Below are 26,357 nucleotides of genomic sequence, written 5' to 3'. Positions count from 1 at the left end.
TCAATTTTCATGGAGTGACAAGATAGCACGACAAGATTGAAACTACTTTCATATATAAAGTGACAAAAATGCACGGAGTTTTTTCGGTTTTTGTTGAATATCTCAGGATAGAAATCGAATTTTGGGGATCTGTGAAGGTCAAAAGGTGAGGCATTGTGAGCTGCACAAAATGGCGTTCTTATCTCAATTTGGCCCAAAATGCACGTACGACAAGTTAGCACGATGGCGACGATATGTATACGCCGATCGTACCCCGGCCATAGTTGTTTTAATTAATTCGCAGTAAATGAGTTTTTTTGGTCGCATCGTCAACCGTTCCGGAAGGTTTTCCAGTCCCATTTTTGGGAGCCCCTCACGTGTTTTGCTGCGCCAAATTGCCGCTGCTGCTGGGAGAACCCATCAATTCCAAATGGCTGCCATCAATTAAGGGATCACTTCGGGGAACCGTTATTAAAACATATTTGCGGTGTACTTAACCGACGCCGACGCCGCGGCGGAGACTCACGTGCAGCAGGCATTTTGTTGGGATAAAGATCGATTTGGTGCGCCGGGGATCGCTATTTGGGAACGTCGTGGTTGGAGGTTTGGATGAAAGAAATGTACGCCTTTAAAATAATATCAGTTGGAATGGAATCCGTGCGGTTAATCTCATGTTATAATAATACTTCGAGAAATTCAACAATGTTTTTCTTTATTTTTTGTCGGGATTGCACTTGGTGGGTACTTTCTCTACTACCAAAGAATTCAATGTTCAAGTCAATTAGTTACGAGTATACTATTTTTACTGAAAAATTATTTAACGATACAGTAGTTGTTCGGTAACTGGGCTGCTTTTTAACTGGGCGCTCGATAACTAGGCCGTAGCTCAGTTAAAAAGCAGACAAACGTCAAAAAACCAAAACAAACCAAAATGGATGCAAAAATCATATTCAATAAATAAATAAACTTTTTTCAAACTTTTGTTCAATTTCAAGTTACAATTAAAGAAATATGAAAAGTAAACATTGTTCATAAATTTGAGTATCTTTTATTTTTATATTTCATCTGGAAAATATTATGCATCGGTGGTCCCCTCGTTATTTTCCGTTCCGAACAACTACTGTATAAAGGCCCTGGGGTAAGAATAGAGCAAATGCATAACGTGATTTTCGAATGATCCCACTTTGTTTACATCTACAAATTAGGAAGCTGTTCAAGCACAAGCATGACTTTTTTCTTACTGTTGAATGAACGAAGTTGACTTTATAGCTCTCGGCCACCATTGCTAGTACCAACCACTAGTGTTATCCTTTTTATCTACAAGGACTACGCCGCCCTGGGCTCCTAAGTGTATGAAAGTATCGCACGGAGCGACGGCGCCGAATATCCATATTTACACAAATAAATAGCGCCCGCCGCGGCATTCGAACCGGCGACCTCTGGATTGTGAGTTCAGTGTGCGTTCCGATTGATCCACACGGGCGGGACTGTTAAATGAGCTGTTTTATAATCAGTTGTTTGTGTTTCATGTTGGCTAGTTTTTGATATATTTTGTTGGAAAATTGTATGTGTTTTCAAGTTTGGATCGGTTAGAAGAGGTTTTTTTCTTTTTTACGGATGACGAAGAACTGCGACGAAAGTGTCATTCTGCGATGTTGCAGAAAAATTCCCATGCTGATTTTGGAGTCCTGCCATGATCGCATGAATGTCCCATATGCATTTTCGTTGTTTTTGAGTTAATTATGCAGTCTGGTTCAAAATCGTGTGCTCTTTCAGAAAAGCCTATAACATCCAGTTCTTTGTTCTAGAAATCAGGAAGAAATCCAGTTTTTTCGTGAAAACTTATCACGTAGCCTTATTTGTGGGACAAACTTCAAACGCGTTTTTCTCAGCATGTTGTTTTTTTCATATGGGACATTTATGCGAACATGGGCAGTACAGCTCTTCCCGGTCCATCTAAAAAACATCGCTAATTCTAGCGAAGCTGATCCAACAAACAGAGAAGATTTTCACTAAACCAGTAGGTTTTAAAACTGAATCAAATCAGTTTAGATGTTGATAAAAAAAAATCAAAAAAAATCGAAAAAAAGTTCTCCGGTCGGGCTCAAAATTTTTCTGGAGGTTCTTTGGCCGAAATAATTACATCCGTATTTTTTTGTTAAGCCATTAGGATGACCTACGTCGTGTCAGGGTGGTCCGAAAAATGGAAATTTTCGTCGAATTTCGCAAAAACCAACCGATTTTATCTGTCTTAGATTGGCTACTTGGGAAAAATAGTAAGAAGTTTCAAAAATCTAGCCTAACATTCGAAAAGGTCGTATGAAAACATAAAATGCTGTTTTGAAGGTCTCGGGACCGAAGAGCCTATGCCTGAAAATATTTTTATCTGATTCCTCGGAAAATTACACATGACATGTCAAAAAAAACCCGATTTAATCCCACCTGGGGTGAGAAAGAGCCTTTCTTACTAAAGAATATAACAATGGTAGAACTTCTTTCAATTAATAACATCGACTTTGTTTATTTATAACATCAGCACAAAAGCAAGTCTTATGATGAAAGCAAAGTATTATGATGATATTATGAGTATTATGAATGAAATGATTTCGAAAAGAAATAAAAAAACGCAATATTCACCAAAAGAATATTTTTAATCGTACAATATGTTTGTACGTTTGTAATCAAACAAGCGTTTATGACAAACGCGATCATAGCAAGCTTCCCAACAACGCACACCGCGGTTTTGGTTTTCTAGTTTCGGTACGAGCCCTGTTGTGTGACTGTGTTGGTGTTTTGATTCATCGTACCAGCGCACCAAGACAAGCAAACCCGAGGTACAAGTGAACCGCGTGTGCCGCACGGTGCATGGAAGCTAGCCATTCAACTTCTACGAAAGTGACAGAGTCAGAGATAGCAATTTTTAACAACCGCACCACTACACACTCAATCGCGAGAACCTTAGGAAGAAAGCAGCCCTCTGGCACCACTGTAAACGTCTAGAACGTTTGACAATCACCAAAACCTCGAAGAGCCCACGCATTAGTATGTGTGAAGAGCCCACCATCAACAAAGCTTTGGATGAAGTAATATTGGTGTATTCTGATTGTTTACATCAAAATAGGGAAATGGCGAACGCGAAAGAGGTCAACCAAAAATAATATTTTGGTGTAAATACAAAATTCGGTTGAAGTGGTCACGCGAGTTTTCCTGTATATCTAGGACAGATTTCCGGACATATTATGTGTGTGTATGAGGCCGGAGTCAAAGGAGCTCTTGAATCGAATGGCGGGATGAGCAGCCGGATAAGCAGGAGTAGTTTTAACCAATTTAAAGCAAAAATCCGATTCGACCGGGAAAATCTAGGACCGGGATCGCAAATTTCCACTCGTAAGTAACATTCTTTAAAGAGTCCTGGACATGCAAGCAAGTTGTCACGTGTGAAAAAGAACATAATTTAAAAAACGTCTCTGCACTTTGTTTATTTTTCAAAATCTGACAGTAGACACCGTGGTTTTCTTCTTTGTTGTCTTCATGTTCGTTATCGAATATTTTGGTTTCATAAACATGGCGGCAGTGACAGAGGGCTGGAAGAAAGCCATTGGAGTCGCCAGCATTGAACACTTTGAAAACGATATAAACGATGAAAAGCTTAGAAAGCTCCTATTGGAATCCAATGAACCCTGTTAAATAAACTTACGAAATCACGGAAAAAATTAAGTCTACATTTAGGCGATTTTAGGAGCGCACGGGAAACAAAATAGTTGTAGCCGGATGAATATCCTATGTCACAAAGGTTTTTGCATAAACATTGGACAGTTATGCAAAAACGGACAGGGCAAAAAAAACCGAAAAGCTACGATATCTTACATATTGAAGGAAACATCGGTAGACAAGCTACTACAAAATGAGTATAAGTCTAGCCACAAAATATATGCGCCAGCATTCTCGCGCCAGTATTCGAAGCTCAACTTGACAACTTGTCGACTTGGCGACAAAGCGTCAAAAATCGATGCAGTGTGATTTTTTGACGATTTTTCCGATTAAAATTCATGCTGAATCGACATATTTACGAAGATGAAAATGACGTCCTGGCTTAAAGTAAAACCTATACCTTTCTTTAGTAAGAAAGGCAAAAAGGTGAAGTTATGTTTTCAATACTCTGAGATACGATTTTTGAAAATAGGAACTGGGTTTTTCACCGAGCCACGCGCAAAAAATGGGAAAATGACGGAAACGGGAAAAAACGGCTTTTTTCACTAAAACTGCGATAACTTGAAAATTTCAGCGATGACCTATACATGTAACGGTACCATGACGCAACTTTTGGTACCCAGACATGTATAGGTCATCGTTAACCTTTTTTTTGAATCATACTGTTTTCGTGGGGAATTGCTGTACACTAATATTTCATCAAACATGACATGTGCTTTTAATGAAGGTTCAGCATATTACTAAGCACGTTACTAATTACCAATTTCAGAAATTATTGATGAAAGACATATTGAAAATTTTGCTTTTTAAAATTAATGAAAATTTCACAAACTGAAACCATTTTACACAAATTTACACCACAAACTATGGTTGGCTTAGTGGGATATTCTTGCGAAGAATGCATCGCCAGCTTTATGTGGACCGCTTTGCCATCATTCTGCGTGTTTACCTGTGTAATGCTGCTGCTGCTCCCCGAGAGTAAAACAATAATTTCATATCAATTATCGGTCTGTTGCTCCACGAGAGGTTACCGACATCCATTTCCTATTGGCCCGGAGCGCCTTGTGTGCGATAATTAAGGCTAAGCAGGACGGGACGAGCGCGCGCGATACTCTGCGAGATGATGCGTAACTCTTGGCCAGAATTATGGTTCGCGCTTAATTCGCTGAACGCGAGATTAGTACCCTTCCGCGAAGGTACCACAGGCGGTGGACGTGGGCAAGGGCCGTAAAGAAATGTACCGCTAAATATCTATCGATACCCTGATGCAGCGGTGAATGGCGCTCACTTGGCCCAGGCAAGTCCGGAGAGTCATGCGTTGTCCCCTGTCCCGTCACTGTGAAATGCACACCACTATCGGCTGCATGGCGAACGTTGATGCGTTGTTGTTACAAGTTTGTATGAGGAGGCACTTGAGGCGACAAAACTGCAGCACGGGATCGGGGAACCAACAGTACGATGCTGGACGCCTGAACCTCTCTACTGCATCCAAGCTAGTTGGCTCTCCCTGTGTGATTCTGTGTCAGGTATTCGTGCTGGAATTTGCGAATTTTGTTTTCCCTTTTGCCACGACCACGTCCAACTCTAACAGTGAGAGAGTTGTGGCAGGGCAAGAATGTTGGTTTAGGACTAGCAGGCGATACTTCCTAGACAAGTGAACCGAATCTGTAGGTGTTAAATTTACGAAAAGTAAATTGGAGATGAAGATCAAATAGCTGACTACTTATTATGAAAATCTAATGTAATTATTGAATGAAAAATTCAATAAAATATATTTCAGCCAAAGAAAAGAAAAGTAAATGCCATAACTCAGTCTACTTTCAATCAGATGTCTTAAATTTTGGGCATTCGAAAATGTATATTCTGAAGCAGACAGACAGGCACACTTGGTAAATATGCAAATGTAAACTCATAAACTACATACACTAAAATTTTCCCAAAATATGGGGGATTTTGATGAATACTACCTTAAATGCCAATAGTTTGAAAATTGACCCAATCTCACCCCTTAGATGGGGTGACATTGGGTTAAATGAGGCTAAAATACAACGATATGGTAGAACAAGTCATGCAACAATGTTTCTTGTTCGAGGGAATCATATTGACATGCTACAATGTTTGAAGTGGAGATTTTAAAACATTCGGGTAGTTTTGGAGCTACATATTTCAACAAAAATATTATTGCCAAAATAACAGAATTTGTTCTAGGAACGAGTTTTTTTTTTTCAGCGAAGTCATCTTAAGATGTTCCCTACACAACCCTTTTAAAAGAATTCAGTTTCATTGAGAAGAATCTGAGAAATGGTAAAATCCGCAAAAAAATCACTTTGACCCAATCTCACCCCCAGACCCAATGTCCCCCTTACTGACGGTACCAAAAGTAATAAATTTGTCCGATTTTCATGTTTAACCGCTGCATAGATTCTTTTTTGGTTGTCCATAACTTGCGATAGGGTGGCCAGATATTTATTAAATTTAATAGCAACGCTAAATCCAAACGAATGCAACCGAGTGCAGTGAAAACTTAGTCTCAAATAAGGGTTCCCAGAAAAAAATACCCGACCTCGAAAATACTGTTTTTTTATTTTGCTTTTTTGAGCTTTAAATTTCTCAATTTCTAGCTGAATCGAAAAACGGTTTCAGTTCAGTTTTCGACTATGAGTTTAATGTTATGCTCCTAAAAATGGGTCGGTTTAGCCTTTCCTTAGCAGCAACAAATTGGCCGGATTTTCAATATTTTTCAAATCGTAGATCCGAATAAAATTTGTCATTCACATTAAACACATAAAAATGCAACTGTTTAAATGTTCGTATGCTATAATAAAAAAAATCAATATAATAGATATTATTTGCCTGGCTTTGTTTTTAGTTGACCTACAACAACATATCTGAAGTTACTGTACCCACAATTCAGATTCGAGAAAATCGTTCCCACAAAATTCTTGCTTGCCATTTCATTAGGGCACATAACTTTTTTAAACAAGAGTGTGTCCCTTTCACACGTTATGTAAACTGTCATTTGAGTGAAAGGGATACACTATTGTTTACAAAAGTTATGTGCCCTTTTGAAATGTTAGGCTCCAATTTATCAAAACAAATGTGTTCATTCGTAAATTAAAACTTTAAATCTCCAACAAGTGTCAGATATTGGCTTCTGATTACTCCTTGGTCACCAAGCTGTATTGGCCGAGGCAGTTAAGTCATTGGGTTAGTCTGTCAAAAGTCTCTGGTTTGATTCCCGTAGGATGAACTTTTTTTCCAGATGAACCTCGAGGGAATTATTCTCTCGTCCATCTCGAGCTTTGTTCTCTGTGTCAGTAAATTGTACCACTATTCTCTCGGACAAGCGCTGCCCAGTTTTGGGAAAAAAAATCACGGAAATTCTAGAGCGGACAAATTATTACACGAATCATTATTTTTCTTAGATTACATGTGGTGTGATATTCTACAATTACCGAAACTCAAGAAAATAAAACATAACAAATCATCCCATTGTCTCTGGTGCACCATTTCTCCACCAAGCACGTCGCTGCCGTTGACGCTCAACTCGCTATGCACAAGCTGTGATTACGCACAGTTTAAGGGAGGGGTACCCCTTTTTGCCAACAGAAAGCCATCGAAGAGAAACTCACGTCTATCTGGAGAACCTGGAGCAAACTCACCCCGTGATTGCGGCAGAATTGTCGCCTAGTTTGGTGTCTCTTATCGGAATTCTGTCCCCGGCCACGTAATGGTGTGGACATTTCTGCCAATCGACTCGACTCGACTCGCGGCGGTGTGAATGGCTGGGGCAAGCCGCGAAAGTAACCGGCTCTTAAGGTTTTAAGCCTATTTATGTAACTTCTCCCGGGGAGCGCGAGAAGCAGATAATTATGCGCATATTTTCAACTTCATTTTTGTCACGCAACTATGGATATTGCTTGCCCTGCCGTGGTCACCCGTGGAAACTGGGTTCCATCTCGGGGCTGTTGAGGTCGCTCGACCTGGGTTAGGCAAATTGTTGCATTGCGCGCCGAGGACTTTCCCAGACTGATCGATTGCTGGCCATAATGATACGCGAACCGCCTTATTTTAGTACGCGCTTTGCCAACACAAACTACACAAACTGAAAATCTCAATCATAATTGAAATCTCTAAATCACCCAGTGTCATAGTCGCACAAATAAAGTCAGCTCAACAAATCACTCGCAAGATTCACGAACTCTTTGCCAATAAAGCCGCGGCCAAGCTCTAAGCATCAGAATCGTACAAAGTCTCGCAAACGATGGACCCGGCAGAGTATTTGCTTGCAAATTATGAGATTTGCCCACAGATTACTCATTTTGTCGCTCATAGTGTGCAATATGCACTTGCTGGCACAGTTGGCTCCAGGATGGGCACAGTTTAACAGTGTTCAATGCTGGGAACTAAATAAATAATAAATAAGTTATTCGCTCTACAGCATTGCCTTGGCGTTCTCGATTGCTAGATTCCTACTCAAAATCAGGTGTCTGAGGCAATTGCAAACCTCTTTTTACACCTAAGCTTCCATCCACCCCGGGATTCGAACTGACGACCTTTGGATTGTGAGTCCAACTGCCTACCAGCGACTCCACCGAGGCAGGAGGACCCAGGGAGACGACTCCTACACCTGGATTGAGCTAACGACCTAACCTCTAGGTTAGACCGGGGCCAACATTTACTTCCCTATCCGACGGAAGGCGTGATCAGACAAATCTCGTCTCAAAATGTGCCACCGGGACCTTCTGGGATCAAATCCAGGCCGACTGGGTGAGAGGCAACCATGCTTACCCCTACACCACGGGTCCCGGCAAAAACTGGGGACTATCGATTTTTTTTTTATTCAACTTGATCTACTTACTGTCAACTACACAATTTACAACATTAACGATTTTTTTTTTAAATAAATAATTTCAAGGCATTGAAAATAAATTCAAATAAACATATTCAAATCGCTTCACTTGACCGACTGTTAGCGAAGCTACAACAAAAAGTCACTTTTTTCAATTTTCAATACGATTTTTTAAATGTAAAATTTCATATTATTATGATTTGAATATTGCATTGTTCTTTAAATGTATTCTTGCTATTCCGTCTTGAAACTTCCTACTTTTCCTGTCATTTTTGCGTGACGAAACAGCCTACTTTTATCTACTAAAAATAACGGAATCGAATAGAAACACATTTCAAAACAAATGCTGAAAAGTTCTACTTTTCAGCACTGAAATGGATGTTGAAAAGTTGAACTTTTCAGCACTAGTTTTGAAAAGTAATACTTTTCAACATTTTTTTGATCTAAACGATTTATTGACAAAATACATGAACATTCGACATATAATTTCACTCAATGGGTGTTTTTAAGAAATGCAAAAAAAAGTTGTATGGAACTCGTTGCAAACCTTGATTTTTCAGCACTTGTCGTATTTATCCAACTCGGTGAACCTCGTTGGATAAATGTACGACACGTGCTGAAAAAATCTTCTTTTTGCAACTTGTTGCATAAACTACTATTTCTTTACTTAAAAACCAAAAATATTGACCAAATAAGGTCTGCAAGCCAATGAATGGGAGAAAAGTTTTTTCATAAATCTGCTCCTTTCGTTGTCCTGTCACGCGAAGAAATGGCTGGCAAAAACTCACATTTCAACCAATTCGTTCAGTTCGAGAAGCATAAGATTCGTATTTCAATTTGTGATAATGTGTAGAAGAGCAAAAGTAAAAAAAATAAGCTGGCAAAACTGTAGCGATTGTCTTGGTGACTTCTAAAATATCTAAATTATCTTTCCAAAAATATTCTCAATAATCTTTCCAAATATGTAAAAACATTGGAGGGTTTCTTTTTTATTTTGCTGCTACAGCCAGAACGCTGAATAAAACTTAACATTTTGTTAAAAAGGGCCGAAGAATCGATCACTTTGTTTTTGTTATTTTGAAGAGATGCTATATTTTTTATGTAAAATGTTGTGGAGTGAAAATCGAAATTTGTAATTCAAAAAATAAAATTTAAACTTCAGTTTTCTCTTAGATTCTATAATTGTATTAAATCCTGCCTAGATCACCACTGTGCAATACTCGGAAATGCAAACGAATAATGAATTTATCGTTCAACATACATCTCCATCCCGCGCGGCCTTTCAATGTTTGCGGCTTGTTGGCTGCAAGCATTCTGGACGGAGAAATATGACGGTGTGTGCCAGGCGAGCTGGCCGCCATCGTTAGATCTCGATTGAACTAGAAACACACTAACCGAAACCAAAACGGTGAAAAAACAAACTTTTGCACGGCAATTATTTTTTATGGCTCTCCTAACTTTGCGAGCAATTGCTCGCCCCCAGGCCATCTAAATTCTTTCAACTCTTTGCTGCAGTTGTAGGACTAATCTCTGCGCAGCATCACTTGCGACGGAGATGCCGTTGGCGGCCAATGGAAAGTCATTAGGCAGACTGTCATAAACCGTCGTGGCCGTTGGTACCAGCAGCCAGTTCCGTACTACCCGGTAATTTCCTTTTCGCACAATCCATCATAACGAGGACACCACGACTGCACTTGCCACAAACCAGCCCAAACTCACGAATCTCTTCGAGGGATCAACGCAACGTGAGATAAATGGACGGATTCGACCGAGGTGAGTTCCTCGGCAAAAAAGGGGTCCGTACCGACGACGATAGTCATCCTGACTCTGTTTTGGGACCATGTTAAGGTACCTTGAACTCAATTTGAATGTCCACAACATCTTGAATACTCCAAAATTTGGTTTCAGATTGAACTTCATGACTTTAACTTTCGTTACAAATTTTAATTAAAAAGAATCAAACCTTATTTTCAAAATCAAATCTTTAAAAATTCACAAACCACCACATAACCATTGGCAGTTCTACCCTGTTCACATAACGCAACCCACGAAAAAAAAAACTCAAAAAAACTCTCAAACAACTACGTCCAGATTCTTATCACAAATACTTGGACAGAAATTATGACCATCCGGCGTTGATGTGCGGTGGCGTTGATGAGGCCCGGGATCGGGATGCTGCAGCCAGCATCGCCATCTTCCACGCACAGAAAGTGGGACCACAAAGCTGCGAAATCGAGCGACGTGCAAAGAGAGCTTAATTCATCCATCAACCGTTTTGTGATGTTTATGCTCCCCGGAAAAGTCACCGTTCTGCTGTGTTGTCACACGTGGTGTTTTGACAATTGCTGAAAAATATCTTTTTGCAATAGAGGAGAAAATCAACTCGCGACAACATTTTGAGGCTAGGAATTTTGACAGGTATGGTTTTCATAAAGTATTCGCCTCCTTTTCTCTCCCACAGAAAACTGAGGACAATGTAGCTGTCAAACTTGGCCAAAGTGATAAAGTCACTCACAAAATGAACTTTGAGTGAGTTGAGTTCATTTCTGACGTCACGATTTTTTCCTCTATTCCGTCGTGAAACTACTTACTTTTCCAGTAATTCTTGAACGACGAAACAGCCTACTTTTCTGTACCAAAAATAACAGAATCGAATACTAACCCTTTTCAAAACAAATGCTGAAAAGTTCTACTTTTCAGCACTGAAATAGATGCTGAAAAGTTGAAATTTTCTGCACTTGTTAGGAAAAGTTATACTTTTCAACATTTTTTTGATTTGAACGATTCATTGACTCAATGCATGGACATTTGGTTTGCTTTTTATCGCCCAAAAATAGTCAAATGCCATCAAATGGGCCAAAACCGTAAACAACCATGCGACAAGACAGCACGACGGTGCCGATAAACACACTCGGAATGTTTTGCAACGACTTGGCCGCTGTCACACGGCTACCAATTTGTGCTTTTTCATCATCATCTTCTCGTTCATATATCTCCTCGGGGGGAACCGTTTCGAAAAGTGGTTCGGGTTACCTTCCGCCGCGCGGACACTCCGACGGCTGGAAGGGCAGGGATCAAGATCGGATCACCAAACAAAACAACGTATTCGTACGCAAGTTTGTTCTGTTGCAGGCAACGCCTGGCGGCGGCGTAATGTATGTGTGTATGTGTCGTCGTTTGCATGTGTGCGTGTGTGTCGTTTCTCCAATCCATCAACATCTGCATCCGCGACGGCAGCAGCGGCGGTCAACTGTTGCTTGCTGCTGGCTGGTCCCACCACGGTATCACTTGCCGGCCATCTACATAAATTCTCGGCCCCGCGCTTATGGAGGAGAAACATAAAACATGCTATATGATTATAATTACTTAAATATTATACATCTCTGCGTTGGAATGTGCGATGAGATCAACAGTCCAGAGGGCGTCGGTTCGATTCCCGTATCGGGAGATTCCCGCATGTAAATATTACCATGCAAAAATGTTACTGAGTGCTGTAAAATCATGTAAAAGTAACCCCATGTGTAACAAAATGCACACGAGCACGTGCAGCCTCAGTGTTTACCCGTTTTGCTCGCGAATTGCACCAATTATGGTAATACTGTTGACTTGAGAGCGACCCCCACGCGGTGGTTTACAGTGCTTGTGACAGTGACTTTGCCACCCTTGCTCGTTGTAACATGTAATGTTTACCACCGTGTTTACGTATCGACGTGCGACACGTGCTTCGTACAATCTAATAATACCCCATGTAATCCAAGGCAAAAAGGAACAAGGTGATAAAATCATGTGTCCTTCTAGTAGAATTCACGAGTGAAAAGTTCCTCAAAAACCGGAAGAAGGTTGAAAAAATATAAAATATAATTACAAAAACTTGTTTATGTTTAACACGGAAGATCGAACATGTCACCCGTATTAAAAAGAAAGTGAAGCCGGGTTTCTTTCAATTCTTCTTAGTGCAAAGCTGTCTAAACGCGATCGCTTATGTCAAAATAATCGCGCCACGTGGTTCAAAATGTAAGCAAAACCAGCTGATGCTGCAAATTCATGGGCAAACGAAAAAGTGGCCAACTAACATGGGTTGAGTGTAAGATATAAAGGAAACATAGCGCTAAATCCGCGTAAATTGTCTTATTTTCAAGGGACCGATTTATAAAAAAAAATGCCAATCCTCTCATCTTTCCCGCATGGATAAAATGTAAATTGTTGCACATGTCTAGAATTAGAAAATGTGGAACTAATTTTGAAAGTATTCTTATTTTTATAATTTAGGCATAAATTTGATCGTAGTCCCAAAATTTTAAATTGTCTACAATCAAATCTACAATCCATTTTTCAATGAAAAAATAAATTTCAATATTTTTTTGTTCAAACATTGTTTGGGCAAATTTTAAAGCAGGAGGGGCAAAAACTTGAAATAAAATTTGCAATGAAAACTAATTCGAATTGGAAAACGAACTGCATTGTTGAATTTTTTGAACAGTTTTACACTAAGAATAATGTTCTAGAAGTTTTAATTGCTATCGAAACAGAACTCAACAATATTCAGATTCATAGTTATATTCCGTAACACTGTATTATTTTCCAATTCATACTGCGAAATTGGTTTTGAATGACAACACAACTTTGTTAACTTAATCTCCAATTTATTTACATATACAAGCATTGTAATTATATTCGCAACTTTACTAATATAAAAAAACTTACTAATGGTCAATTTTGCACACTTTAATCCCAAGGCTGTGAAATTCGGTCCTAAAAACTTATTGAAGACTTGAAAAAGTCATTTTTGCATGAAAAACTTTTTTCACCAATTTCAAGTTCAAGTCGGTCAAAATTGGCACAGATGACAAAATAATCCAAAATCCGTTCTCCACTAGTGGCATAGGGGGTCATTTTTCTGGGAACCCTATCGTACATGGAATTTGTGCAAATTTTGAGTTAATGGTGCAGTTTGGCTCAAATCAGTATTTTTCTAAATAGATATTTATTTTTTTAATTCGTTTGCAATTTTCTAGAGTTTAAGGAGAAAAAAAACTATCAGAAAAAAACCAATAGACTTTAGTAGTTTATTCCAGAAAACCGTCATCGTTATAAATCTTGAGACAAGTCTATCCATACCATATCGAAAAATAAATTGAAATAGTATCAATGTGCTCCCGTTTAGAGTTTAAAAAAAAGTTAGATTTTGCAACTTTTTCCTTCAAAATATTAATGATTTTGCTTGAAGTTGAAATCTAGTTTTTTAATAACCATTTCGTTACCCAACATTTTCATTGAAGAACTTCAATTGTAAGTTATTTTCATTAATACAAGGCTTAGCGTAAAACATAGCGCTATTTGAAAAAGCTAATGTCGATCACATTCCACGCGGGCCTTTGATAACTAATTCACACACAGTATCGTAGACTTGGTGCCCATTATCTATAGATTTTACATAAATCTACTGCAATGAGCCACCACACTTTAACCGCCGAGTTCTGCATTTACGCAAAAGGGGCCTAACTCATATCAGTCTCTATGCGATTTATCGAACCAGGAGATCAGCCCAACCGCCGGTGAACGAGCGCAACTTCTGGACTGTGGAATGTTTCCCCCCCAAATGCCGGAGGGCCTTTTCGAAACGTATAGCTGCGGAACGAAAACAACCACCGACTACTCCGGGTGCTACTTTTTTGCCGTCGCACTACGCTTTTTTATTATTATTATTAATATCAGATATTCAAAATCTGGAATCTGACTCGAAACAATTGCCGGTAGTTGATGGATGGCCATCACCGCCGTCAGCCTCGGCTCGGCTTCTAGGTCTTATGAGCGATCGATGCTGCCTGCTCTTGATTTACTACCGTGAGAAGGTCCCGCTGTAATCTGGGGCTGGTGGTCGCCACTGTCGACAGGCGCGGATCAGGCGCACAACATGGCAAACCCAAATGGCGCTGTAATTTGTATATCCTCCGACCATTTATATACATATTATCAGATTAAAAAGGGATGTAAGGCGCTCACGGGCAGTGGTGGAACGCCCTTCGGTAGTTAGCTGAGGTGGAACCGTAATTCAGAACATCTCTCACCGAGCGTAGCGTATCAAATGTTGTGGCCATTTGGCGCGCGGAGATCCGTAATTGATTCCCCCATCACAAAAAAAAACTGCAACTGTACAAACTCCATTTAGTGCGCGCGCGCGCTCGTCAAGCCAGGACAAGACGTTCACTCAAAACATAATTTGTAATCATTTATTACATCGCGCTCACACACCGGGATCTGCGCCGCGCCGCCGGTAGGCCATAACTGGCTTAAACGACCTTTTACTCCCCTTTAGTGTGCGGCGCGAGCAAATCTGCAAATTGTGTGTGCGCGCATCAACCAGCATTATGATACGGAGGATGTTGGCAGAGAGAGAGAGAGACTGGACTGGGCTATCGGTATCAACCTTGGTCTCTGGCAACAAACCCAGATAAAGTCCCTCGGGGAGATAATTTGAATTTAATTAGAAGTTTTATGACCACACTGACATACCGAGTCATTAACAGCTCCGGCGGAATCGTTGTTGTGTTTGAGTGAATGCTTTGGGGGCTGATGTTTTGCTTTGCACCGCGCTCTCACGATGGATGGTCGAGCATCTTTAGAGCGAAGGGAGAAAGTACCTGGAATGTCGGGATGCAATGCCTGCTTGGGGATGACTGGGGAGAACGGATCTTCGGTAGTGGATTTACAACATATTTTTTAAAACATAGTAGGATTTCAGCGATTCCACGTCACACGAGCAGGATCCGGATCAAAAGTTCGCCGGTTTAGCTCAAATAATAAGACCCGTTTTTTGTGGTGATGGTCAATAAAATGGCGTTATTTAACGATTTTCGCCAAAAAATTATATTAATTTTTCATAAAATCATATCTCCTGAACGGCTAGGCTGAACCATGATTCAAAAGAAAGGTGAACAGTTAGGCTTCTAAAATCTAATCATCTAATCAAGCCCTTGCGTAGCCAATCTTTTGAAGGGATCCTGGAGAGTGCCTTAGGTTAGATTACGCCTAGCACTCATTTTGTCATTTATTAACATCTGTAGTGCGCATCGGAATACATCATAGACGTTAAAGCGGCCAGGCCTACTGCGTAAAGTTGTATCGCAGATACATGATTCGTTGAAGTGGGTTGAGTTTGGGATTTGATTTATTCGTTGGGAGCACCACGTTAAAAAGGTTTGGTACTCCGGGAACCTTTGGGATGGGACATTGTATGTCCACGAATGCCCTGGACACTATTTGCCGTGGTCATAGCGCCACAACTCGCCCTCTGTAACAGTATTCCTAACTCCAGTCCAAGCTCACCAAGTCACCATGGTTTAGAAGTTATCATTTTTGCTTACCAATCCAAAGGACGGGGGATCGAACCCCACCTCTAGCGACATGATTTGTCTTTCATATTCATTATTTCAAATTTCTGTGTTCTTAACTTTCTCATTGGGAGCTGATGGGAATCGTTCGCTTCAGCGATGAAATAATTATCATCAAAAGAAAATCTTTGGATGTTCATCAAGAGAAACAAAATCCGAAGGGAGCTTGGCTCTCCTCTCTCGCACACGAAAGATCGGTAAAAGGAGTCTAACAAAATCATCATCTTGATGTTGTGGCCTGAACCACAACACGCCCTTTTTCCCATATTTACCATCTCTGTTTGGCGATATAAGACAATAAAACTTATGTACGCCAACAGGTAAACGCAATGACTAAATCTAGGAGATAAAATGAAGTTAAGGCGATAGGTAGTCAATTATAATACTAGGGAGGTAGTTGATCTACCGACATGGAAATACTTAATAAAGGTGAGCTCGTCCTTGGACGAGCAGAGTTGAAGTACAACGGAACAAGTGTACATTGTTTTATATTAAAGAAAGTCCGCGATAATAAATATTTAACATTTGGTGTCAGAAGTCAAAAATGTAGCTGAAGTGTAGTGATTTTCATAAGGATCAACGGCCAGGAACCCTGCAGTAAAAACGGACACGATTGGTAAGATATAATAAAAAATACTTTAACAAACATGGAAAATTGGTTGAAATTTGAACACATCGAACTATTTGACGGTTCGGTGCAAAAATTAAAATCCTTTATAGAAATTGTGGATCTTTTTCACGAAATCTATAAAACAAAAAATATAAATGAGAAACATTTCCTTACAGTGATTAAATACTGTAAACTTTCGGAAAATGTACAATATGAATTAAAAGACGAAAAAATTGATACTTGGGACCAACTTAAATCTTTTTTGCAAGATAGATTTAAACCAAGTTTAAAATTGATGTTGGAATTATTAGACGAAATGAATGCATCATCAATCAAGCAAAATGAAACCTTAACTGATTTCATTGCTAGACTTAATTATATTCTGACAAAAATAAAAAACAATTGTGGCTCCGAATTTGAATTATTCCATCAGCATGCCATGGGTAAAGCTGTATGGAAAATAAAAGACTTGTTGTCCATCGACACAATTATTATTTTAGGCCAAGCGTCTACTTTAGACGAAATCAAAATTACTTTGGAAAAATTAAATTTATGTGACAAAAAAATGTATGGTAAATTTCTACCATTAATTGACAGAGCAGAAAATTTAGAACAATCTACAGCTCAAAACAACGGAGTTCAATATTTTAAATTCAAAAACCATTTTCAACCATGTTTAAATTCTGGGAAAAAAGGTCCCCAAAACTTCAATCCCAGGTATAAGGGTAACAATTTTAATCCATTGCACAATAACAATAATGATGCAAAACAAGAAAATATTTATAGAATCCGACAACAAAATAACATGAATTACTTTCACGGTAAAAATAATTGGAAATATTTTGTTCCTAAAAGGGAAAACATTCATTATAAAGATACAAAAATTAACCCTAATTATAAGGGTAAAACTTTCGTTCCAATTTTTAAAAACAAAAGACCTTATTTTATAAACAATTACGATAACAACAATAATAATAATATGACAAATGGTAATTTTCAAAATAACAACTCTCGCAACAATGGTTATAATAACACAAATAATTGCCACAACTATAGCACAAAGAATAATCATTACTGGCAAAACAGTATGCCAAAAAATAAAAATTATTTAGCGAAAAACAATTCAAATGATGAAATCTCGTATATTCAAGCTGAAAATTTCAACAATCCAAATATCAGTGAAAACCTTTGTGACAATACTGAAAATCCAATTCTACATAAAAATCAAAAAACAGCAGAATATGAAAATTATGGGGAAATCAAAAATAATTCAAAAATTTTCGAGCTTAACGAAAAACATAATGAGCAAATTAAAATTATGAAAAATGAAGATAAAAAAACAATGTCAAAAACTAGATTACCAACAAAACAAATTTAAAAATTATTTCATTGAAAACGAGAAAAATATTTTCTTAAATAAAAATGATCACTTCTACCAACAATTTATAGAATACTTAGATGATCTAAGTAATCAGTATTCTTACTGATAAACAAAAAAAAACACACACACACAATCATGATAGACATATCTTAACCATCAACTATGTTGATAGCTGGCCAATATCAATTATCAATGAATGTTAAAGATTTACTCTACCTTGATCGTAAGAACAAAGCATTTTAAATCATGTATATTTTTCCGGAGAATACATCTGATTTAAATATAAGTTCAGCGAAAGTATAATAAAAATTCTATCTAACAAAAATCTAAGAAAAGCATTCAGCGTACACAAAAATGAACCAAAGCAAATATTTTTGCTAAATACAAAATCAATGAACCAAAGCAAATATTTTTGCTAAATACAAAATCAATGAACCAAAGCAAATATTTTTGCTGAATACAAAATCATTTTCAAAACAAATTATTCGTAAAAAATAAAAATAAATGGTTCAGAACATATAACAGATTGAACAAAGAAAAATGCAATGCAAAAAGCTAAAAGTAAATCAATTTATTATATATATTATACAAATATTACAAATAATTCGAAAACTAGCAAAATATTTTCCTAATTTAAAATCATAGTATGTCGAAAAAACAGGCGAGCAATCATAGATATCGAAATCAACCTTTTAACACTTCAAATTTAATCAATCGATATTGTAAATATGATTTAAGTTTGATTGATTTAATTTGGTTTGTAAAAATCAATTTCATATATTAATTTTAAAACATAAAAAGACAACCATTATATTTTGAATTAATTTCCAATAAAAACACTGCAAAATAATGTAATGTACTAATCAAAAAAATCACACAAGATTTATTCATATTTTCCACTTTCAAATCAGACACAAGAAATATTCTTAAAGTTAAAAATGTTTTCAAACGAACAATATACATGGAAATCTTTTCAAATAGGTCTACTAATTGCTGTCATAACACAAACATCATAATTTCACTTCATTTAGTATAATAACTAGTTTGAAGTATTTTTTATAGCAATTTCTCTTATTTTACTTATTTTACTGTAAGTTAGTTCATAACAAAATAAGGAGATTTCAAATTGCGATTTTATACTCAATAAACATGACTTGAATAATAATATTAAAAAAGGAACAACAAACAATTTCGTAGATACTTATGAATATATAGATCCCTTAAAAATAACGTTGCCAAAAATGTATAAAAAGGGAAAAATCAGTTATTATCCATGAAAATATAAACATTATAGATGTACCAACTGAATTACAAAAAAAAATTCAAAAATAATTATTTACAAAAATACATGCATTATACAAACAATTCAACATACAACATAATTATAAAATAAATACATACACTAAAACACACATATAAACACAAAAACAAACATCTCGATTATCACTAAACATAGTTTTGAAATTTTATAAAATACATTTGTAGTTAAGTAAAATAAATACAAAGTAAATAAGTAAAATCTGCATAAGACAAAACTTATTTTTGTAGGGGGAAGGAGACCCCCACGTTCAAATCTTCAGAATCAAACAATTCTATTTGTTTGCCATCTTCATCTTCATCTTCATCTAATCGTCGTCGAGATCGTGGTCGTCATCAAAAGATTCACGAAAACGAAACCGATAATAATCGAAACGGTTCCAAAACAACAACATCAAGACATCTTCAGCACCATCATCACAAAGTGTATTCACACATTTTCAACGCCTACAGTCATCCTGCACATTTCACATTTCAAATATATTTTATTGAAATCTTTCAAATTTTAGGAAATGTAATCAATGTAACTAGCATAATTTTCGCGTCTTTCAATTGTAAAACATTATTTTTGCTGTCTAGAAAAAAACATATTAAATTAAAAGTAAAATTAATAATAGCACAGTAAACAAAAATATGAAACGAATCCATTCAAAATCAGTAAACATAAAAATATTATTATTTAGCCATAAGAATTATCACTGTTGTATCCTACTAATCCCGAGTAAACCGCGGGTTATCGGTTCCATCAACTAACATTAGTTTAAGTAAATTTTGTAAACATATGTACCAAACAAAACAATACCGTATTTCAGAAAAAAATCAAAAACATCATGAAAACTTATGAAACAAATGACAACAATCTACATAAAACAAAACCTCTACAAATTCAGACAACACACCTATAAATGTCACATAAATAGGTTTCAAAGTATTGTAGCACTATTGACAACATTAAATGATAAGATAAAAAAGATCTCTTAGATAATGAAAAACCTTTTCCGAGGGGGATAGTGATGTTGTGGCCTGAACCACAACACGCCCTTTTTCCCATATTTACCATCTCTGTTTGGCGATATAAGACAATAAAACTTATGTACGCCAACAGGTAAACGCAATGACTAAATCTAGGAGATAAAATGAAGTTAAGGCGATAGGTAGTCGATTATAATACTAGGGAGGTAGTTGATCTACCGACATGGAAATACTTAATAAAGGTGAGCTCGTCCTTGGACGAGCAGAGTTGAAGTACAACGGAACAAGTGTACATTGTTTTATATTAAAGAAAGTCCGCGATAATAAATATTTAACATTGATTATTCGGCGGAACATCTTTTACACAACTACACTTGCAAGTGTAATGTGGAAAAATTACGAAAAAATACCTGTCATATTTTGTAGAAGGGCAATGTGTGTAAACAAAGTGAAATAAATATGTTTAAGTAGTGCTGACAAGGAAATTCACAACAAAAACATCAGCATATTGATATTCTTGGAGAATTTTGGGAGCGATTTTCTATTGCGTGATTTGCCTACTCTCTCTTTCGCGGGTGAAGGAAGTTCACCAGCAAAATTAAATTTTTTATGATTATTCCATATACCATCCCTGGTTGGCTTACAAAGCGAACACCCGTAACTAGTCGGCCACGGTCGCTCTTTGAAGGGTGATAAGTTTGGCTTCTAGTGGAAAGTTATAAAGACACTTAAAAAACATAGATGAATACACTTACAGATACAAAAAACTTTGTTTGCTGATTTGAAAGTGGTAAATGTCCATTACCAGGATTCTATAACATGTGTTTTTTGTTAGATCGGATTTCGGTATACCAATTGAACTCAAACTACCATGCGCCTCCATCGAAATGAGTTCCCAGTACATTTTCCTGTAGGCGCATGGTGCTTTGTGTTCAATAGATGGAGCCTATTGCCGGAACAGTTAAGCTAAAACAAGATTGTCCACATGCAAATAACACGAAATTATTGCTTGTTTTGATGGTAGTTTCAAAAATTCCTTCAAATTTGAGCTTGATCAAAGAAAAATGACATTTGAGGTATCCAGTTACCGTCTAGGTACCATAAAAGCTGCCTCGCACTAGATTACTACCTACATAACACTAGGTACATATGTTGCCTGTAGGTATCAACGGTCAAACATATAAATAGTTACAAGTTTCAACACAAGGTATTCAGTGCGCGTAGTAAATCAACAATGGCCTACCCAAGCATTCTTAAAGTGACCATCATTCACAAGGGCGGCAGAGTCGAGTTCAGCGAAAGCACCCGCAAGGTACTGATGGACGAAATCGTGCAACGTTCTCTTCGATCGTGCCGTAAAAACTATCGCGTGTATTGGGTGGATTCTGCAGGAGTCAAGAATAGCCTTCGCAACTTCCTGGATCTTCACAGTTATATCTTATCAGCGGGCAGACACAACCAACAGGCGCACATTTTCGTGAAGCGGGAGAGCAAATTGAGGAAATTTGTTAAATCACTGACCCGACGAATGGATCTGAAGTCTAAAAATGTAATGTGATTGTATTTTAAATAAATATTTCTGGAAAACCAAACTACCCTTGTTCTCCCCCCCCCCCCCCCCTCACTAAAGACAGGTTTTGGCTGCCGATGCCGAGAACCAAACTGCTAATTTATCATTCGTGCTAAAACGCTATTTTTTAGGGACTTGAACTTGACAAAATAATCGAATTTGCGGTTAAGCGATATTTAGACTGATACATTGGTGTTTTCGATGAAAGTGATGTCCGGATCCACCATTAAGTTATAAGATACAACCTTTAGTTGCTGAGATATTGCCATGCAAAGGTTTAAAAAGCAAAAAAAAATTATGTTTTCTAAGTCACACCCAAATAACCCACCATTTTCTAACGTCGATATCTCAGCAATTAATGGTCCGATTTTCAATGTTAATGGGGTCGTGCATAAACCACGTGGCCTCCTTAGGGGGGGGGGGAGGGGGTCCGAAATCTGACCGAAAAAAAAACCATGAAAGGCCATGGGGAGGGGAGGGGGGGGGGGGGTGTGGCCTTTCAAAAAAATAATCTTTTGTTAAAAAAAAAAACAAAAAATTACGCTCATTATGTTTACTTTTATGCATAAATTTTTTGTTACACTTTAAAACCATACAATTATTGTGGTTAGAATTATCACTTATATTTCAATGTCACATTATTTTCCAATTCAATATTAATTTTTATTTTTCGGCAGATTCATATCAATACTTTGAACCTGTTATTGAATGATCACTTTTTAATACTTGTGTAACTCCTTCCTACAAACGGTTCAAAGCTGTTAAAAAATAAAGTGACAGTATCTAAAGTTAATACACTCAAACCCCGGTGGTTGGTCACTTTTTCGTTTGACACTTTTTTAGTTTGTACCCCGTTAGTTGGTCAAAGTCAAACTAAAAAGTGCACAGAAAAAAAAAATCGTGGTAATATTACATCTGGGAAGGGGTACATCTTTTATGTCAGAAAAAAGGTGTAATTTTACCTCTGGAAATGTGTAATTTTACCACTTTTCTGATGTAATGTCAATTTTTCAGTCTAAAATGAGGTAAAATTACATCATAAAAGAGGTAATATTCAACCTTCCAAAATTACAGCTTCCAAATTTACATTATTTTTTTCTGTGTGACGAACTGTCACTTTTTACACAGCGCTCACGAACACTATCAAAACAAACATTTGGTAGTGTTTGTGAACTCCGTGTAAAAGGGGTGTCAAACTAAAAAGTGACCCCGTTCATTTGACAACAGTTGGTGTCAAACCATCGGGGTTTGAGTGTATTCCCAAAAAATGCGTACCAAAATGCAAACAAAATTTTCTTTTTATGTTGATCGTGTAGCTTAAAAATGACAATTATATAAGATTTCCGTAACAAGGCAAAATACTAAATATGTATTGTAAATGTAGTGTCTTTAAAAGATTCTCTGAAAGATTTCCTTTTAACACTAAAAACTAACTCAAGATATCTTGTCTCTCCTCTCTCATGCTAGATTGTTTTAGTAAAAAGAAATTCAAAAACCCATTTGCAAGTGGAACGTCTAACATTAAAAAATAACCAGTCACGAAAAAACGAACGATACTTAATTTGAGATTCACCAAAAAATTGGATGAATATTTTGGTCTAACAGGTATTCCTTACTCCATGGGATACATAATTCGAATTGTTATATTTCAAAACATTCCATAAAATACACGTAGTACTATCCGGAAAAATTTGCTGTGCATGTAAGTACTCGTAATCGTGTATCTTCGGCAAAGTTGTAGGTTCATTTTTATTTTTTTAACTTTAATAGGGCCCATCTCTTGAGCCAAAGAGATACATGGGCAAACATTTTGCTGTAAGGATTTTTAGAAAAAAAACGAACTTCAAGGAAACATTGTTTTTGGTTTCTTAATTATTTTGAAGAATTTAAAAAATAAGGGCCAAAGGTGCCCTTTCCTGAAAATATTTATTTTTCTTTTAGCTGAGAAAATGTCCAACATCTTCAACTTCATACCTCAAATATATAGACAAATTAAAATAATTTAAGTTGTAAAGAGTTACTTGATTTTCAAATGTCGATATCAATTTGTGATACAAATTTCAACACAATGCCGTTAAAGTTCAATAAATTAACATTTAAACTCGCAACTCCTTAAAAAAATGAAACGCTAATTTCAACTCGTCGGTTCTCGGATAAAACTCAACCAATCGGGTCAATTCTTTTTTCTTTTTCTTTTTTTGAGTGAGTTATAAGGATGTCAAGATGATCCTAAAACTTTGCAGAACTCGATTTGATCAAATCTGTAATTTAAGCGATCAAAAACGTCGTTCCAACTTTCTTTTGCTTTTCTAAAAAAAATCGCCCAAAATTCCGCGGAGACAAGGCCGAAAACCTGCGAGTTGAAGTTACCGTTCCAACTTTTTAGGGAGGCTTGGGCATCCGTGTTGGACATGCGTTGGGCGTCCCAGTGTCAATAATTTCAAGGATATCGTTTATTGAAAAAATAACTTATATTTCTTTTTTTTTTCAACATTTTATGGCAATACCTCAGCAACCAGAAGTTGGATCAAAAATCAAAAATCGTAGATAATTACTTGATCTTTCAGATAGCTCTTTAAGTAGTTGAAAAAAAATAGTAAATCATTTCCAAATTTTAACTCAATATTTTTTTTAAATTAATCAAAACTACGTTTCGATAGCAAATTCAAGTTAAAGTAAGAGTAACAGTTTTGTGAATTTAAACAATTTGGCGGTCCATGACTAAAAGAATGATTTATTAGCGCGTTGTCTACAACATGCCAAAAATAAGAAATCGATTTTTCCGATTATTTTCACATAACTTTTGTATGACTTTTTTTGGACACGCTGAATCAATGATATCAATCATGCTTAATTAACACCTAAACTCTCAAGCTCGAAAAAAAGGGGGAATTCGTATGGAAATTATTTTAGTTTAGTTTTTCATGAATAAAATAAATATGAACTAGGAGCTTTGATAACTAGATATTTTCCTTAATATTTAAAAAAAAATCCTGAAACAAAACTTTTTACTTTTTTATTCAATAATTTTGATTTTATGAAAATATTTAAACGCGCATTTTAATGAAATCATGAATACTGTTTATATAACAAAGAAGCTTAAATTCTAAGGAATATTTATTTTGCATTGCAATTTTATAATTTTGGCCTTCAGTTTATAACCAAGTTACTGTTTGGATACATATGCTTTACTATACCATTTCAATAAATTAATTTACTTAGCATTCGTTTTTTTTTTTTGTATTTTTTAATCTGGCTGAAACTTTTTTGGTGCCTTCGGTAAAAAAAAATCTCTATATTTGCTTTTTTGAACTTAGTTGATACGACCTTTAGTTGCTGAGATATTGTCATGCAAAGATTTAGAAACAGGAAAATTGGTGTGTAACAAGGCAAGAACGGCGGCCTAGCTCAGTATAAGCAAACTAGAATCTAATCAAAGGGTCGGCATTCGCAATGTCAGTCACAGATCAGTGAGGAAAGTAAACACAATTTAATCATTATCGACACAGGTTTATTTGACCCACAACTACTTAAAAATCAACTCTGGGGAATCAGAACTTACTCGTCTCCACAACTGTCTTACCCGGTAAACACCGACTCGAGATCTCGATTCTCGTGCACGTGCAGCTTGACGACACGTGGCACAGGAACACCGCGTCCGCGCGGTTGATGAAAGATTGTGGTGGCTGGTGCATGCAGGACACGAGGAGTATCCACGTGGGGTTCTTCACCGTCTTGTGAAGCTGGAGAACACACGACCGCGACGCCGCGCGGCCGAGTGGGTTACAGGGTGGTAATCTAACTTGTACAGGAACGCGCGCCGCTGTCCAGCAGCGTCGGCTGAGCCGTCCAGGCCGGGATGCCCCAATATAGGGTACTCAAGATGGCGGCTTTCAGCAAGCGGTTCGGATGTGGCAAACACACCCTGGGCGCTTTCTTCTGATTGTCGAACCGGCCGTACCCAAGGTACTTCCGGCAGAAGGGAACACTCCTTGGCGAGTTAGGATACAACGATCCGAGTGTAGCTTCCTTAGCGTTGATCACCGCGCACGGTGAGAAGCTTGGGCCCTCGATTAGCTAGGAACCCGGAAGTGCGACCTCGTGACACCGCGATGCCACGGAATCGGTGCTTGCGGGAAACTCCGGCTATCGGTCCGAAATTCCACCTATTCGACACTTAAAGGTCCTAGAATTGATCGTGTAGAGAAAGACTAGTAAGTGAAAGCACACTAAGCTTCAGGTGACCACAACCCACGTGGAACGACTTCCACGGTAGTCATTTCCACAAATTACGCATCCGACCATTACAATTCTTGGCGTGCCCCACTTTACCTGAAGCGTACGATTCGTTCAAACTCGATTTAGAATCGTTTCACAAGTCTACACTGTAGTTTTCGAACACTTGTAATATCTACAAACTGATCGTCCTATAGGATCGATCTTCGCACTTCAACGCCCAAAATGGAAAGAGACCGAGTTGGGGAGATCGTTATCCACGAAACCTGTCTCTCTTGGGAAGTCACCCTCTCTCGATATCCAGCCTCGGTTATCAGTGGTGGTTGTATTGGTTTAAT

The 26,357-nt window shown here is 37.4% G+C and overlaps 1 protein-coding gene across 5 annotated transcripts in view; it reads left to right on the top strand.

Annotated features, from left to right (window-relative positions):
* Positions 1–26,357, top strand: part of LOC120427440 (F-box/LRR-repeat protein 7-like) — a 98,201-nt gene that overhangs the window by 62,801 nt on the left and 9,043 nt on the right. The window contains exon 1 of one of the 5 annotated variants that reach the window (XM_039592299.2): positions 11,498–11,701. The exons of the other annotated variants lie outside the window; for them this stretch is intronic. The gene's annotated coding sequence lies outside the window, so the exon portion shown is untranslated. Of the gene's footprint in view, positions 1–11,497; positions 11,702–26,357 lie in introns of those variants that run through there. 5 annotated transcript variants of the gene reach the window in all.

Source organism: Culex pipiens, chromosome 3 (assembly GCF_016801865.2).
Source record: "Culex pipiens pallens isolate TS chromosome 3, TS_CPP_V2, whole genome shotgun sequence".
NCBI lineage: Eukaryota > Metazoa > Arthropoda > Insecta > Diptera > Culicidae > Culex > Culex pipiens.
Note: the sequence above shows the minus strand (reverse complement) of the source record. Positions and strands in the feature narration are given on the sequence as shown.